This window comes from Schistocerca cancellata, unplaced genomic scaffold (genome assembly GCF_023864275.1).
Source record: "Schistocerca cancellata isolate TAMUIC-IGC-003103 unplaced genomic scaffold, iqSchCanc2.1 HiC_scaffold_827, whole genome shotgun sequence".
Classification (NCBI taxonomy): Eukaryota; Metazoa; Arthropoda; class Insecta; order Orthoptera; family Acrididae; genus Schistocerca; species Schistocerca cancellata.
Window position 1 is genome coordinate 71,709 of NW_026046838.1, and position 14,825 is coordinate 86,533.

The 14,825-nt window shown below is 50.4% G+C and overlaps 23 non-coding genes across 23 annotated transcripts; all 23 read left to right on the forward strand.

The window, feature by feature from the left end:
* Positions 1–265: 265 nt before the first annotated feature.
* Trnan-guu (transfer RNA asparagine (anticodon GUU)) lies at positions 266–339 on the forward strand. The gene has a single exon. It is a non-coding gene; the product is annotated as a tRNA-Asn (tRNA).
* A 671-nt stretch (positions 340–1,010) lies between these two features.
* Positions 1,011–1,082, forward strand: Trnak-uuu (transfer RNA lysine (anticodon UUU)). Its single transcript has one exon. It is a non-coding gene; the product is annotated as a tRNA-Lys (tRNA).
* Positions 1,083–1,415: 333 nt separating this feature from the next.
* Trnan-guu (transfer RNA asparagine (anticodon GUU)) lies at positions 1,416–1,489 on the forward strand. Its single transcript has one exon. It is a non-coding gene; the product is annotated as a tRNA-Asn (tRNA).
* An 882-nt stretch (positions 1,490–2,371) lies between these two features.
* Positions 2,372–2,443, forward strand: Trnak-uuu (transfer RNA lysine (anticodon UUU)). Its single transcript has one exon. It is a non-coding gene; the product is annotated as a tRNA-Lys (tRNA).
* A 333-nt stretch (positions 2,444–2,776) lies between these two features.
* Positions 2,777–2,850, forward strand: Trnan-guu (transfer RNA asparagine (anticodon GUU)). Its single transcript has one exon. It is a non-coding gene; the product is annotated as a tRNA-Asn (tRNA).
* Positions 2,851–3,521: 671 nt separating this feature from the next.
* On the forward strand, positions 3,522–3,593 carry Trnak-uuu (transfer RNA lysine (anticodon UUU)). The gene has a single exon. It is a non-coding gene; the product is annotated as a tRNA-Lys (tRNA).
* Positions 3,594–3,926: 333 nt separating this feature from the next.
* Trnan-guu (transfer RNA asparagine (anticodon GUU)) lies at positions 3,927–4,000 on the forward strand. Its single transcript has one exon. It is a non-coding gene; the product is annotated as a tRNA-Asn (tRNA).
* Positions 4,001–4,882: 882 nt separating this feature from the next.
* On the forward strand, positions 4,883–4,954 carry Trnak-uuu (transfer RNA lysine (anticodon UUU)). The gene has a single exon. It is a non-coding gene; the product is annotated as a tRNA-Lys (tRNA).
* Positions 4,955–5,287: 333 nt separating this feature from the next.
* Positions 5,288–5,361, forward strand: Trnan-guu (transfer RNA asparagine (anticodon GUU)). Its single transcript has one exon. It is a non-coding gene; the product is annotated as a tRNA-Asn (tRNA).
* An 882-nt stretch (positions 5,362–6,243) lies between these two features.
* Positions 6,244–6,315, forward strand: Trnak-uuu (transfer RNA lysine (anticodon UUU)). Its single transcript has one exon. It is a non-coding gene; the product is annotated as a tRNA-Lys (tRNA).
* Positions 6,316–6,648: 333 nt separating this feature from the next.
* On the forward strand, positions 6,649–6,722 carry Trnan-guu (transfer RNA asparagine (anticodon GUU)). The gene has a single exon. It is a non-coding gene; the product is annotated as a tRNA-Asn (tRNA).
* Positions 6,723–7,604: 882 nt separating this feature from the next.
* Positions 7,605–7,676, forward strand: Trnak-uuu (transfer RNA lysine (anticodon UUU)). Its single transcript has one exon. It is a non-coding gene; the product is annotated as a tRNA-Lys (tRNA).
* Positions 7,677–8,009: 333 nt separating this feature from the next.
* Positions 8,010–8,083, forward strand: Trnan-guu (transfer RNA asparagine (anticodon GUU)). Its single transcript has one exon. It is a non-coding gene; the product is annotated as a tRNA-Asn (tRNA).
* Positions 8,084–8,754: 671 nt separating this feature from the next.
* On the forward strand, positions 8,755–8,826 carry Trnak-uuu (transfer RNA lysine (anticodon UUU)). The gene has a single exon. It is a non-coding gene; the product is annotated as a tRNA-Lys (tRNA).
* Positions 8,827–9,159: 333 nt separating this feature from the next.
* Positions 9,160–9,233, forward strand: Trnan-guu (transfer RNA asparagine (anticodon GUU)). Its single transcript has one exon. It is a non-coding gene; the product is annotated as a tRNA-Asn (tRNA).
* A 671-nt stretch (positions 9,234–9,904) lies between these two features.
* On the forward strand, positions 9,905–9,976 carry Trnak-uuu (transfer RNA lysine (anticodon UUU)). The gene has a single exon. It is a non-coding gene; the product is annotated as a tRNA-Lys (tRNA).
* Positions 9,977–10,309: 333 nt separating this feature from the next.
* On the forward strand, positions 10,310–10,383 carry Trnan-guu (transfer RNA asparagine (anticodon GUU)). The gene has a single exon. It is a non-coding gene; the product is annotated as a tRNA-Asn (tRNA).
* An 882-nt stretch (positions 10,384–11,265) lies between these two features.
* On the forward strand, positions 11,266–11,337 carry Trnak-uuu (transfer RNA lysine (anticodon UUU)). The gene has a single exon. It is a non-coding gene; the product is annotated as a tRNA-Lys (tRNA).
* Positions 11,338–11,670: 333 nt separating this feature from the next.
* Trnan-guu (transfer RNA asparagine (anticodon GUU)) lies at positions 11,671–11,744 on the forward strand. The gene has a single exon. It is a non-coding gene; the product is annotated as a tRNA-Asn (tRNA).
* Positions 11,745–12,626: 882 nt separating this feature from the next.
* Positions 12,627–12,698, forward strand: Trnak-uuu (transfer RNA lysine (anticodon UUU)). The gene has a single exon. It is a non-coding gene; the product is annotated as a tRNA-Lys (tRNA).
* Positions 12,699–13,031: 333 nt separating this feature from the next.
* Trnan-guu (transfer RNA asparagine (anticodon GUU)) lies at positions 13,032–13,105 on the forward strand. The gene has a single exon. It is a non-coding gene; the product is annotated as a tRNA-Asn (tRNA).
* A 671-nt stretch (positions 13,106–13,776) lies between these two features.
* Trnak-uuu (transfer RNA lysine (anticodon UUU)) lies at positions 13,777–13,848 on the forward strand. The gene has a single exon. It is a non-coding gene; the product is annotated as a tRNA-Lys (tRNA).
* Positions 13,849–14,181: 333 nt separating this feature from the next.
* On the forward strand, positions 14,182–14,255 carry Trnan-guu (transfer RNA asparagine (anticodon GUU)). The gene has a single exon. It is a non-coding gene; the product is annotated as a tRNA-Asn (tRNA).
* Positions 14,256–14,825: the final 570 nt, after the last annotated feature.

The following is a 14,825-nucleotide window of genomic DNA, read 5'->3' on the forward strand; positions in this document are numbered from 1 at the left end:
TGAATGAAGGGGAAGTTCTACAACCGATAAAGAGTGCTCTACTTGCATCAGAGGTTTACTGGATGTGTAGGCGGAACACTGTTTTGTATGCATTTTGTAGTATAATGTCATGCTTGGCGATGTCATTCGTTTATGAGCCGCACTACAGTGTGCATGCACGTTATCCATGTGAAGAGGCGTAAGCAGATACTACCACTCTGCGAGGTGCCTGCGAAAAGCATACGACTTGCATTGATAAAGAGAGCAGAAGTGACCGAAAGTCAAGGCCTCCGTGGCGCAATCGGCTAGCGCGTTCGGCTGTTAACCGAAAGGTTGGTGGTTCGAGCCCACCTGGGGGCGAAATCGTTTTAACCGTCACCGAGGTGAGGACATACGTCAACTTTGTTAGAGATACACAGCTAGTGTGACAACTTGGCTGTGTTTGAGTGATGCCACAGAGCCTTATACACATTCAGCCAAGTGACACTGTAGGTAAAAACATGGCCCTACACAGACGTTCTACTGTTTTCCTATTCATTCGGCATGTGTGACACTGCAGTAGAGCGACGACCACTACAAAAGATGTATTATTTACATTTCATTTCGGCGTATACACCGCGAGTGCCATATGACAGGGCCTCTCTCTCGATGTCGATCTGCATTTGGCGTCTCTTAAGTGTCGGTCTGCAGTAGGCCGCTGTTGGCCGAGCGGCGTGCAGTCGCCTTACATGAAGCCCCCAGTGCCACTGTGGACGATGTAGCCAGAGAGAGGAGTCGAAAGGCGCGTTTCACAGTAGAGCCACGCTATCCCACAAGCTGTGCACTAGGTCAAGTTTTGCGCAGACCGCAAACCTTTGGTGGCTTGACGCTCGTCGTCGATCGTAAGGGTGAAACAGTGAAGAGAGTTGGAAAACGGTAAGGTGGACACCTCCAGCAGCATCTGTGTGTCAAATCCGATATCTGGTCGAGGGCTGTAAGATTCAGTATGATGACGTGACAATTCGGGAGTAGCTCACGAAGGCAAAGCTGCGGCCTTCTTAGCTCAGTGGTAGAGCACTGGTCTTTTAAACCAGGGGTCGTGAGTTCGACCCTCACAGAAGGCATTCATTTTTTTAACTTTGCTGCTGAGAGCAGAGCTAGCTCGAGCAGCATCTAACAGATGGCAGTGCACTGAATGAAGGGGAAGTTCTACAACCGATAAAGAGTGCTCTACTTGCATCAGAGGTTTACTGGATGTGTAGGCGGAACACTGTTTTGTATGCATTTTGTAGTATAATGTCATGCTTGGCGATGTCATTCGTTTATGAGCCGCACTACAGTGTGCATGCACGTTATCCATGTGAAGAGGCGTAAGCAGATACTACCACTCTGCGAGGTGCCTGCGAAAAGCATACGACTTGCATTGATAAAGAGAGCAGAAGTGACCGAAAGTCAAGGCCTCCGTGGCGCAATCGGCTAGCGCGTTCGGCTGTTAACCGAAAGGTTGGTGGTTCGAGCCCACCCGGGGGCGAAATCGTTTTAATCGCCACCGAGGTGAGGACGTATGTCCACTTTGATAGAGATACACAGCTAGTGTGACAATTTGGCTGTGTTTGAATGATGCCACCCAGCCTTATGCACATTCAGCCACGTGACAGTGGAGGTAAAAACATGGCCCTATGCGGACGTTCTACCGTTTTCCTATTCATTCGGCATGTGTGACACTGCAGTAGAGCGACGACCACTACAAAAGATGTATTATTTACATTTCATTTCGGCGTATACACCGCGAGTGCCATATGACAGGGCCTCTCTCTCGATGTCGATCTGCATTTGGCGTCTCTTAAGTGTCGGTCTGCAGTAGGCCGCTGTTGGCCGAGCGGCGTGCAGTCGCGGACGTTCTACCGTTTTCCTATTCATTCGGCATGTGTGACACTGCAGTAGAGCGACGACCACTACAAAAGATGTATTATTTACATTTCATTTCGGCGTATACACCGCGAGTGCCATATGACAGGGCCTCTCTCTCGATGTCGATCTGCATTTGGCGTCTCTTAAGTGTCGGTCTGCAGTAGGCCGCTGTTGGCCGAGCGGCGTGCAGTCGCCTTACATGAAGCCCCCAGTGCCACTGTGGACGATGTAGCCAGAGAGAGGAGTCGAAAGGCGCGTTTCACAGTAGAGCCACGCTATCCCACAAGCTGTGCACTAGGTCAAGTTTTGCGCAGACCGCAAACCTTTGGTGGCTTGACGCTCGTCGTCGATCGTAAGGGTGAAACAGTGAAGAGAGTTGGAAAACGGTAAGGTGGACACCTCCAGCAGCATCTGTGTGTCAAATCCGATATCTGGTCGAGGGCTGTAAGATTCAGTATGATGACGTGACAATTCGGGAGTAGCTCACGAACGCAAAGCTGCGGCCTTCTTAGCTCAGTGGTAGAGCACTGGTCTTTTAAACCAGGGGTCGTGAGTTCGACCCTCACAGAAGGCATTCATTTTTTTAACTTTGCTGCTGAGAGCAGAGCTAGCTCGAGCAGCATCTAACATATGGCAGTGCACTGAATGAAGGGGAAGTTCTACAACCGATAAAGAGTGCTCTACTTGCATCAGAGGTTTACTGGATGTGTAGGCGGAACACTGTTTTGTATGCATTTTGTAGTATAATGTCATGCTTGGCGATGTCATTCGTTTATGAGCCGCACTACAGTGTGCATGCACGTTATCCATGTGAAGAGGCGTAAGCAGATACTACCACTCTGCGAGGTGCCTGCGAAAAGCATACGACTTGCATTGATAAAGAGAGCAGAAGTGACCGAAAGTCAAGGCCTCCGTGGCGCAATCGGCTAGCGCGTTCGGCTGTTAACCGAAAGGTTGGTGGTTCGAGCCCACCCGGGGGCGAAATCGTTTTAATCGCCACCGAGGTGAGGACGTATGTCCACTTTGATAGAGATACACAGCTAGTGTGACAATTTGGCTGTGTTTGAATGATGCCACCCAGCCTTATACACATTCAGCCACGTGACAGTGGAGGTGAAAACATGGCCCTATGCGGACGTTCTACCGTTTTCCTATTCATTCGGCATGTGTGACACTGCAGTAGAGCGACGACCACTACAAAAGATGTATTATTTACATTTCATTTCGGCGTATACACCGCGAGTGCCATATGACAGGGCCTCTCTCTCGATGTCGATCTGCATTTGGCGTCTCTTAAGTGTCGGTCTGCAGTAGGCCGCTGTTGGCCGAGCGGCGTGCAGTCGCCTTACATGAAGCCCCCAGTGCCACTGTGGACGATGTAGCCAGAGAGAGGAGTCGAAAGGCGCGTTTCACAGTAGAGCCACGCTATCCCACAAGCTGTGCACTAGGTCAAGTTTTGCGCAGACCGCAAACCTTTGGTGGCTTGACGCTCGTCGTCGATCGTAAGGGTGAAACAGTGAAGAGAGTTGGAAAACGGTAAGGTGGACACCTCCAGCAGCATCTGTGTGTCAAATCCGATATCTGGTCGAGGGCTGTAAGATTCAGTATGATGACGTGACAATTCGGGAGTAGCTCACGAAGGCAAAGCTGCGGCCTTCTTAGCTCAGTGGTAGAGCACTGGTCTTTTAAACCAGGGGTCGTGAGTTCGACCCTCACAGAAGGCATTCATTTTTTTAACTTTGCTGCTGAGAGCAGAGCTAGCTCGAGCAGCATCTAACAGATGGCAGTGCACTGAATGAAGGGGAAGTTCTACAACCGATAAAGAGTGCTCTACTTGCATCAGAGGTTTACTGGATGTGTAGGCGGAACACTGTTTTGTATGCATTTTGTAGTATAATGTCATGCTTGGCGATGTCATTCGTTTATGAGCCGCACTACAGTGTGCATGCACGTTATCCATGTGAAGAGGCGTAAGCAGATACTACCACTCTGCGAGGTGCCTGCGAAAAGCATACGACTTGCATTGATAAAGAGAGCAGAAGTGACCGAAAGTCAAGGCCTCCGTGGCGCAATCGGCTAGCGCGTTCGGCTGTTAACCGAAAGGTTGGTGGTTCGAGCCCACCCGGGGGCGAAATCGTTTTAATCGCCACCGAGGTGAGGACGTATGTCCACTTTGATAGAGATACACAGCTAGTGTGACAATTTGGCTGTGTTTGAATGATGCCACCCAGCCTTATGCACATTCAGCCACGTGACAGTGGAGGTAAAAACATGGCCCTATGCGGACGTTCTACCGTTTTCCTATTCATTCGGCATGTGTGACACTGCAGTAGAGCGACGACCACTACAAAAGATGTATTATTTACATTTCATTTCGGCGTATACACCGCGAGTGCCATATGACAGGGCCTCTCTCTCGATGTCGATCTGCATTTGGCGTCTCTTAAGTGTCGGTCTGCAGTAGGCCGCTGTTGGCCGAGCGGCGTGCAGTCGCGGACGTTCTACCGTTTTCCTATTCATTCGGCATGTGTGACACTGCAGTAGAGCGACGACCACTACAAAAGATGTATTATTTACATTTCATTTCGGCGTATACACCGCGAGTGCCATATGACAGGGCCTCTCTCTCGATGTCGATCTGCATTTGGCGTCTCTTAAGTGTCGGTCTGCAGTAGGCCGCTGTTGGCCGAGCGGCGTGCAGTCGCCTTACATGAAGCCCCCAGTGCCACTGTGGACGATGTAGCCAGAGAGAGGAGTCGAAAGGCGCGTTTCACAGTAGAGCCACGCTATCCCACAAGCTGTGCACTAGGTCAAGTTTTGCGCAGACCGCAAACCTTTGGTGGCTTGACGCTCGTCGTCGATCGTAAGGGTGAAACAGTGAAGAGAGTTGGAAAACGGTAAGGTGGACACCTCCAGCAGCATCTGTGTGTCAAATCCGATATCTGGTCGAGGGCTGTAAGATTCAGTATGATGACGTGACAATTCGGGAGTAGCTCACGAAGGCAAAGCTGCGGCCTTCTTAGCTCAGTGGTAGAGCACTGGTCTTTTAAACCAGGGGTCGTGAGTTCGACCCTCACAGAAGGCATTCATTTTTTTAACTTTGCTGCTGAGAGCAGAGCTAGCTCGAGCAGCATCTAACAGATGGCAGTGCACTGAATGAAGGGGAAGTTCTACAACCGATAAAGAGTGCTCTACTTGCATCAGAGGTTTACTGGATGTGTAGGCGGAACACTGTTTTGTATGCATTTTGTAGTATAATGTCATGCTTGGCGATGTCATTCGTTTATGAGCCGCACTACAGTGTGCATGCACGTTATCCATGTGAAGAGGCGTAAGCAGATACTACCACTCTGCGAGGTGCCTGCGAAAAGCATACGACTTGCATTGATAAAGAGAGCAGAAGTGACCGAAAGTCAAGGCCTCCGTGGCGCAATCGGCTAGCGCGTTCGGCTGTTAACCGAAAGGTTGGTGGTTCGAGCCCACCCGGGGGCGAAATCGTTTTAATCGCCACCGAGGTGAGGACGTATGTCCACTTTGATAGAGATACACAGCTAGTGTGACAATTTGGCTGTGTTTGAATGATGCCACCCAGCCTTATGCACATTCAGCCACGTGACAGTGGAGGTAAAAACATGGCCCTATGCGGACGTTCTACCGTTTTCCTATTCATTCGGCATGTGTGACACTGCAGTAGAGCGACGACCACTACAAAAGATGTATTATTTACATTTCATTTCGGCGTATACACCGCGAGTGCCATATGACAGGGCCTCTCTCTCGATGTCGATCTGCATTTGGCGTCTCTTAAGTGTCGGTCTGCAGTAGGCCGCTGTTGGCCGAGCGGCGTGCAGTCGCGGACGTTCTACCGTTTTCCTATTCATTCGGCATGTGTGACACTGCAGTAGAGCGACGACCACTACAAAAGATGTATTATTTACATTTCATTTCGGCGTATACACCGCGAGTGCCATATGACAGGGCCTCTCTCTCGATGTCGATCTGCATTTGGCGTCTCTTAAGTGTCGGTCTGCAGTAGGCCGCTGTTGGCCGAGCGGCGTGCAGTCGCCTTACATGAAGCCCCCAGTGCCACTGTGGACGATGTAGCCAGAGAGAGGAGTCGAAAGGCGCGTTTCACAGTAGAGCCACGCTATCCCACAAGCTGTGCACTAGGTCAAGTTTTGCGCAGACCGCAAACCTTTGGTGGCTTGACGCTCGTCGTCGATCGTAAGGGTGAAACAGTGAAGAGAGTTGGAAAACGGTAAGGTGGACACCTCCAGCAGCATCTGTGTGTCAAATCCGATATCTGGTCGAGGGCTGTAAGATTCAGTATGATGACGTGACAATTCGGGAGTAGCTCACGAAGGCAAAGCTGCGGCCTTCTTAGCTCAGTGGTAGAGCACTGGTCTTTTAAACCAGGGGTCGTGAGTTCGACCCTCACAGAAGGCATTCATTTTTTTAACTTTGCTGCTGAGAGCAGAGCTAGCTCGAGCAGCATCTAACAGATGGCAGTGCACTGAATGAAGGGGAAGTTCTACAACCGATAAAGAGTGCTCTACTTGCATCAGAGGTTTACTGGATGTGTAGGCGGAACACTGTTTTGTATGCATTTTGTAGTATAATGTCATGCTTGGCGATGTCATTCGTTTATGAGCCGCACTACAGTGTGCATGCACGTTATCCATGTGAAGAGGCGTAAGCAGATACTACCACTCTGCGAGGTGCCTGCGAAAAGCATACGACTTGCATTGATAAAGAGAGCAGAAGTGACCGAAAGTCAAGGCCTCCGTGGCGCAATCGGCTAGCGCGTTCGGCTGTTAACCGAAAGGTTGGTGGTTCGAGCCCACCCGGGGGCGAAATCGTTTTAATCGCCACCGAGGTGAGGACGTATGTCCACTTTGATAGAGATACACAGCTAGTGTGACAATTTGGCTGTGTTTGAATGATGCCACCCAGCCTTATGCACATTCAGCCACGTGACAGTGGAGGTAAAAACATGGCCCTATGCGGACGTTCTACCGTTTTCCTATTCATTCGGCATGTGTGACACTGCAGTAGAGCGACGACCACTACAAAAGATGTATTATTTACATTTCATTTCGGCGTATACACCGCGAGTGCCATATGACAGGGCCTCTCTCTCGATGTCGATCTGCATTTGGCGTCTCTTAAGTGTCGGTCTGCAGTAGGCCGCTGTTGGCCGAGCGGCGTGCAGTCGCGGACGTTCTACCGTTTTCCTATTCATTCGGCATGTGTGACACTGCAGTAGAGCGACGACCACTACAAAAGATGTATTATTTACATTTCATTTCGGCGTATACACCGCGAGTGCCATATGACAGGGCCTCTCTCTCGATGTCGATCTGCATTTGGCGTCTCTTAAGTGTCGGTCTGCAGTAGGCCGCTGTTGGCCGAGCGGCGTGCAGTCGCCTTACATGAAGCCCCCAGTGCCACTGTGGACGATGTAGCCAGAGAGAGGAGTCGAAAGGCGCGTTTCACAGTAGAGCCACGCTATCCCACAAGCTGTGCACTAGGTCAAGTTTTGCGCAGACCGCAAACCTTTGGTGGCTTGACGCTCGTCGTCGATCGTAAGGGTGAAACAGTGAAGAGAGTTGGAAAACGGTAAGGTGGACACCTCCAGCAGCATCTGTGTGTCAAATCCGATATCTGGTCGAGGGCTGTAAGATTCAGTATGATGACGTGACAATTCGGGAGTAGCTCACGAACGCAAAGCTGCGGCCTTCTTAGCTCAGTGGTAGAGCACTGGTCTTTTAAACCAGGGGTCGTGAGTTCGACCCTCACAGAAGGCATTCATTTTTTTAACTTTGCTGCTGAGAGCAGAGCTAGCTCGAGCAGCATCTAACATATGGCAGTGCACTGAATGAAGGGGAAGTTCTACAACCGATAAAGAGTGCTCTACTTGCATCAGAGGTTTACTGGATGTGTAGGCGGAACACTGTTTTGTATGCATTTTGTAGTATAATGTCATGCTTGGCGATGTCATTCGTTTATGAGCCGCACTACAGTGTGCATGCACGTTATCCATGTGAAGAGGCGTAAGCAGATACTACCACTCTGCGAGGTGCCTGCGAAAAGCATACGACTTGCATTGATAAAGAGAGCAGAAGTGACCGAAAGTCAAGGCCTCCGTGGCGCAATCGGCTAGCGCGTTCGGCTGTTAACCGAAAGGTTGGTGGTTCGAGCCCACCCGGGGGCGAAATCGTTTTAATCGCCACCGAGGTGAGGACGTATGTCCACTTTGATAGAGATACACAGCTAGTGTGACAATTTGGCTGTGTTTGAATGATGCCACCCAGCCTTATACACATTCAGCCACGTGACAGTGGAGGTAAAAACATGGCCCTATGCGGACGTTCTACCGTTTTCCTATTCATTCGGCATGTGTGACACTGCAGTAGAGCGACGACCACTACAAAAGATGTATTATTTACATTTCATTTCGGCGTATACACCGCGAGTGCCATATGACAGGGCCTCTCTCTCGATGTCGATCTGCATTTGGCGTCTCTTAAGTGTCGGTCTGCAGTAGGCCGCTGTTGGCCGAGCGGCGTGCAGTCGCCTTACATGAAGCCCCCAGTGCCACTGTGGACGATGTAGCCAGAGAGAGGAGTCGAAAGGCGCGTTTCACAGTAGAGCCACGCTATCCCACAAGCTGTGCACTAGGTCAAGTTTTGCGCAGACCGCAAACCTTTGGTGGCTTGACGCTCGTCGTCGATCGTAAGGGTGAAACAGTGAAGAGAGTTGGAAAACGGTAAGGTGGACACCTCCAGCAGCATCTGTGTGTCAAATCCGATATCTGGTCGAGGGCTGTAAGATTCAGTATGATGACGTGACAATTCGGGAGTAGCTCACGAACGCAAAGCTGCGGCCTTCTTAGCTCAGTGGTAGAGCACTGGTCTTTTAAACCAGGGGTCGTGAGTTCGACCCTCACAGAAGGCATTCATTTTTTTAACTTTGCTGCTGAGAGCAGAGCTAGCTCGAGCAGCATCTAACATATGGCAGTGCACTGAATGAAGGGGAAGTTCTACAACCGATAAAGAGTGCTCTACTTGCATCAGAGGTTTACTGGATGTGTAGGCGGAACACTGTTTTGTATGCATTTTGTAGTATAATGTCATGCTTGGCGATGTCATTCGTTTATGAGCCGCACTACAGTGTGCATGCACGTTATCCATGTGAAGAGGCGTAAGCAGATACTACCACTCTGCGAGGTGCCTGCGAAAAGCATACGACTTGCATTGATAAAGAGAGCAGAAGTGACCGAAAGTCAAGGCCTCCGTGGCGCAATCGGCTAGCGCGTTCGGCTGTTAACCGAAAGGTTGGTGGTTCGAGCCCACCCGGGGGCGAAATCGTTTTAATCGCCACCGAGGTGAGGACGTATGTCCACTTTGATAGAGATACACAGCTAGTGTGACAATTTGGCTGTGTTTGAATGATGCCACCCAGCCTTATACACATTCAGCCACGTGACAGTGGAGGTGAAAACATGGCCCTATGCGGACGTTCTACCGTTTTCCTATTCATTCGGCATGTGTGACACTGCAGTAGAGCGACGACCACTACAAAAGATGTATTATTTACATTTCATTTCGGCGTATACACCGCGAGTGCCATATGACAGGGCCTCTCTCTCGATGTCGATCTGCATTTGGCGTCTCTTAAGTGTCGGTCTGCAGTAGGCCGCTGTTGGCCGAGCGGCGTGCAGTCGCCTTACATGAAGCCCCCAGTGCCACTGTGGACGATGTAGCCAGAGAGAGGAGTCGAAAGGCGCGTTTCACAGTAGAGCCACGCTATCCCACAAGCTGTGCACTAGGTCAAGTTTTGCGCAGACCGCAAACCTTTGGTGGCTTGACGCTCGTCGTCGATCGTAAGGGTGAAACAGTGAAGAGAGTTGGAAAACGGTAAGGTGGACACCTCCAGCAGCATCTGTGTGTCAAATCCGATATCTGGTCGAGGGCTGTAAGATTCAGTATGATGACGTGACAATTCGGTAGTAGCTCACGAAGGCAAAGCTGCGGCCTTCTTAGCTCAGTGGTAGAGCACTGGTCTTTTAAACCAGGGGTCGTGAGTTCGACCCTCACAGAAGGCATTCATTTTTTTAACTTTGCTGCTGAGAGCAGAGCTAGCTCGAGCAGCATCTAACAGATGGCAGTGCACTGAATGAAGGGGAAGTTCTACAACCGATAAAGAGTGCTCTACTTGCATCAGAGGTTTACTGGATGTGTAGGCGGAACACTGTTTTGTATGCATTTTGTAGTATAATGTCATGCTTGGCGATGTCATTCGTTTATGAGCCGCACTACAGTGTGCATGCACGTTATCCATGTGAAGAGGCGTAAGCAGATACTACCACTCTGCGAGGTGCCTGCGAAAAGCATACGACTTGCATTGATAAAGAGAGCAGAAGTGACCGAAAGTCAAGGCCTCCGTGGCGCAATCGGCTAGCGCGTTCGGCTGTTAACCGAAAGGTTGGTGGTTCGAGCCCACCCGGGGGCGAAATCGTTTTAATCGCCACCGAGGTGAGGACGTATGTCCACTTTGATAGAGATACACAGCTAGTGTGACAATTTGGCTGTGTTTGAATGATGCCACCCAGCCTTATGCACATTCAGCCACGTGACAGTGGAGGTAAAAACATGGCCCTATGCGGACGTTCTACCGTTTTCCTATTCATTCGGCATGTGTGACACTGCAGTAGAGCGACGACCACTACAAAAGATGTATTATTTACATTTCATTTCGGCGTATACACCGCGAGTGCCATATGACAGGGCCTCTCTCTCGATGTCGATCTGCATTTGGCGTCTCTTAAGTGTCGGTCTGCAGTAGGCCGCTGTTGGCCGAGCGGCGTGCAGTCGCGGACGTTCTACCGTTTTCCTATTCATTCGGCATGTGTGACACTGCAGTAGAGCGACGACCACTACAAAAGATGTATTATTTACATTTCATTTCGGCGTATACACCGCGAGTGCCATATGACAGGGCCTCTCTCTCGATGTCGATCTGCATTTGGCGTCTCTTAAGTGTCGGTCTGCAGTAGGCCGCTGTTGGCCGAGCGGCGTGCAGTCGCCTTACATGAAGCCCCCAGTGCCACTGTGGACGATGTAGCCAGAGAGAGGAGTCGAAAGGCGCGTTTCACAGTAGAGCCACGCTATCCCACAAGCTGTGCACTAGGTCAAGTTTTGCGCAGACCGCAAACCTTTGGTGGCTTGACGCTCGTCGTCGATCGTAAGGGTGAAACAGTGAAGAGAGTTGGAAAACGGTAAGGTGGACACCTCCAGCAGCATCTGTGTGTCAAATCCGATATCTGGTCGAGGGCTGTAAGATTCAGTATGATGACGTGACAATTCGGGAGTAGCTCACGAACGCAAAGCTGCGGCCTTCTTAGCTCAGTGGTAGAGCACTGGTCTTTTAAACCAGGGGTCGTGAGTTCGACCCTCACAGAAGGCATTCATTTTTTTAACTTTGCTGCTGAGAGCAGAGCTAGCTCGAGCAGCATCTAACATATGGCAGTGCACTGAATGAAGGGGAAGTTCTACAACCGATAAAGAGTGCTCTACTTGCATCAGAGGTTTACTGGATGTGTAGGCGGAACACTGTTTTGTATGCATTTTGTAGTATAATGTCATGCTTGGCGATGTCATTCGTTTATGAGCCGCACTACAGTGTGCATGCACGTTATCCATGTGAAGAGGCGTAAGCAGATACTACCACTCTGCGAGGTGCCTGCGAAAAGCATACGACTTGCATTGATAAAGAGAGCAGAAGTGACCGAAAGTCAAGGCCTCCGTGGCGCAATCGGCTAGCGCGTTCGGCTGTTAACCGAAAGGTTGGTGGTTCGAGCCCACCCGGGGGCGAAATCGTTTTAATCGCCACCGAGGTGAGGACGTATGTCCACTTTGATAGAGATACACAGCTAGTGTGACAATTTGGCTGTGTTTGAATGATGCCACCCAGCCTTATGCACATTCAGCCACGTGACAGTGGAGGTAAAAACATGGCCCTATGCGGACGTTCTACCGTTTTCCTATTCATTCGGCATGTGTGACACTGCAGTAGAGCGACGACCACTACAAAAGATGTATTATTTACATTTCATTTCGGCGTATACACCGCGAGTGCCATATGACAGGGCCTCTCTCTCGATGTCGATCTGCATTTGGCGTCTCTTAAGTGTCGGTCTGCAGTAGGCCGCTGTTGGCCGAGCGGCGTGCAGTCGCGGACGTTCTACCGTTTTCCTATTCATTCGGCATGTGTGACACTGCAGTAGAGCGACGACCACTACAAAAGATGTATTATTTACATTTCATTTCGGCGTATACACCGCGAGTGCCATATGACAGGGCCTCTCTCTCGATGTCGATCTGCATTTGGCGTCTCTTAAGTGTCGGTCTGCAGTAGGCCGCTGTTGGCCGAGCGGCGTGCAGTCGCCTTACATGAAGCCCCCAGTGCCACTGTGGACGATGTAGCCAGAGAGAGGAGTCGAAAGGCGCGTTTCACAGTAGAGCCACGCTATCCCACAAGCTGTGCACTAGGTCAAGTTTTGCGCAGACCGCAAACCTTTGGTGGCTTGACGCTCGTCGTCGATCGTAAGGGTGAAACAGTGAAGAGAGTTGGAAAACGGTAAGGTGGACACCTCCAGCAGCATCTGTGTGTCAAATCCGATATCTGGTCGAGGGCTGTAAGATTCAGTATGATGACGTGACAATTCGGGAGTAGCTCACGAACGCAAAGCTGCGGCCTTCTTAGCTCAGTGGTAGAGCACTGGTCTTTTAAACCAGGGGTCGTGAGTTCGACCCTCACAGAAGGCATTCATTTTTTTAACTTTGCTGCTGAGAGCAGAGCTAGCTCGAGCAGCATCTAACATATGGCAGTGCACTGAATGAAGGGGAAGTTCTACAACCGATAAAGAGTGCTCTACTTGCATCAGAGGTTTACTGGATGTGTAGGCGGAACACTGTTTTGTATGCATTTTGTAGTATAATGTCATGCTTGGCGATGTCATTCGTTTATGAGCCGCACTACAGTGTGCATGCACGTTATCCATGTGAAGAGGCGTAAGCAGATACTACCACTCTGCGAGGTGCCTGCGAAAAGCATACGACTTGCATTGATAAAGAGAGCAGAAGTGACCGAAAGTCAAGGCCTCCGTGGCGCAATCGGCTAGCGCGTTCGGCTGTTAACCGAAAGGTTGGTGGTTCGAGCCCACCCGGGGGCGAAATCGTTTTAATCGCCACCGAGGTGAGGACGTATGTCCACTTTGATAGAGATACACAGCTAGTGTGACAATTTGGCTGTGTTTGAATGATGCCACCCAGCCTTATACACATTCAGCCACGTGACAGTGGAGGTAAAAACATGGCCCTATGCGGACGTTCTACCGTTTTCCTATTCATTCGGCATGTGTGACACTGCAGTAGAGCGACGACCACTACAAAAGATGTATTATTTACATTTCATTTCGGCGTATACACCGCGAGTGCCATATGACAGGGCCTCTCTCTCGATGTCGATCTGCATTTGGCGTCTCTTAAGTGTCGGTCTGCAGTAGGCCGCTGTTGGCCGAGCGGCGTGCAGTCGCCTTACATGAAGCCCCCAGTGCCACTGTGGACGATGTAGCCAGAGAGAGGAGTCGAAAGGCGCGTTTCACAGTAGAGCCACGCTATCCCACAAGCTGTGCACTAGGTCAAGTTTTGCGCAGACCGCAAACCTTTGGTGGCTTGACGCTCGTCGTCGATCGTAAGGGTGAAACAGTGAAGAGAGTTGGAAAACGGTAAGGTGGACACCTCCAGCAGCATCTGTGTGTCAAATCCGATATCTGGTCGAGGGCTGTAAGATTCAGTATGATGACATGACAATTCGGGAGTAGCTCACGAAGGCAAAGCTGCGGCCTTCTTAGCTCAGTGGTAGAGCACTGGTCTTTTAAACCAGGGGTCGTGAGTTCGACCCTCACAGAAGGCATTCATTTTTTTAACTTTGCTGCTGAGAGCAGAGCTAGCTCGAGCAGCATCTAACAGATGGCAGTGCACTGAATGAAGGGGAAGTTCTACAACCGATAAAGAGTGCTCTACTTGCATCAGAGGTTTACTGGATGTGTAGGCGGAACACTGTTTTGTATGCATTTTGTAGTATAATGTCATGCTTGGCGATGTCATTCGTTTATGAGCCGCACTACAGTGTGCATGCACGTTATCCATGTGAAGAGGCGTAAGCAGATACTACCACTCTGCGAGGTGCCTGCGAAAAGTATACGACTTGCATTGATAAAGAGAGCAGAAGTGACCTAAAGTCAAGGCCTCCGTGGCGCAATCGGCTAGCGCGTTCGGCTGTTAACCGAAAGGTTGGTGGTTCGAGCCCACCCGGGGGCGAAATCGTTTTAATCGCCACCGAGGTGAGGACGTATGTCCACTTTGATAGAGATACACAGCTAGTGTGACAATTTGGCTGTGTTTGAATGATGCCACCCAGCCTTATACACATTCAGCCACGTGACAGTGGAGGTGAAAACATGGCCCTATGCGGACGTTCTACCGTTTTCCTATTCATTCGGCATGTGTGACACTGCAGTAGAGCGACGACCACTACAAAAGATGTATTATTTACATTTCATTTCGGCGTATACACCGCGAGTGCCATATGACAGGGCCTCTCTCTCGATGTCGATCTGCATTTGGCGTCTCTTAAGTGTCGGTCTGCAGTAGGCCGCTGTTGGCCGAGCGGCGTGCAGTCGCCTTACATGAAGCCCCCAGTGCCACTGTGGACGATGTAGCCAGAGAGAGGAGTCGAAAGGCGCGTTTCACAGTAGAGCCACGCTATCCCACAAGCTGTGCACTAGGTCAAGTTTTGCGCAGACCGCAAACCTTTGGTGGCTTGACGCTCGTCGTCGATCGTAAGGGTGAAACAGTGAAGAGAGTTGGAAAACGGTAAGGTGGACACCT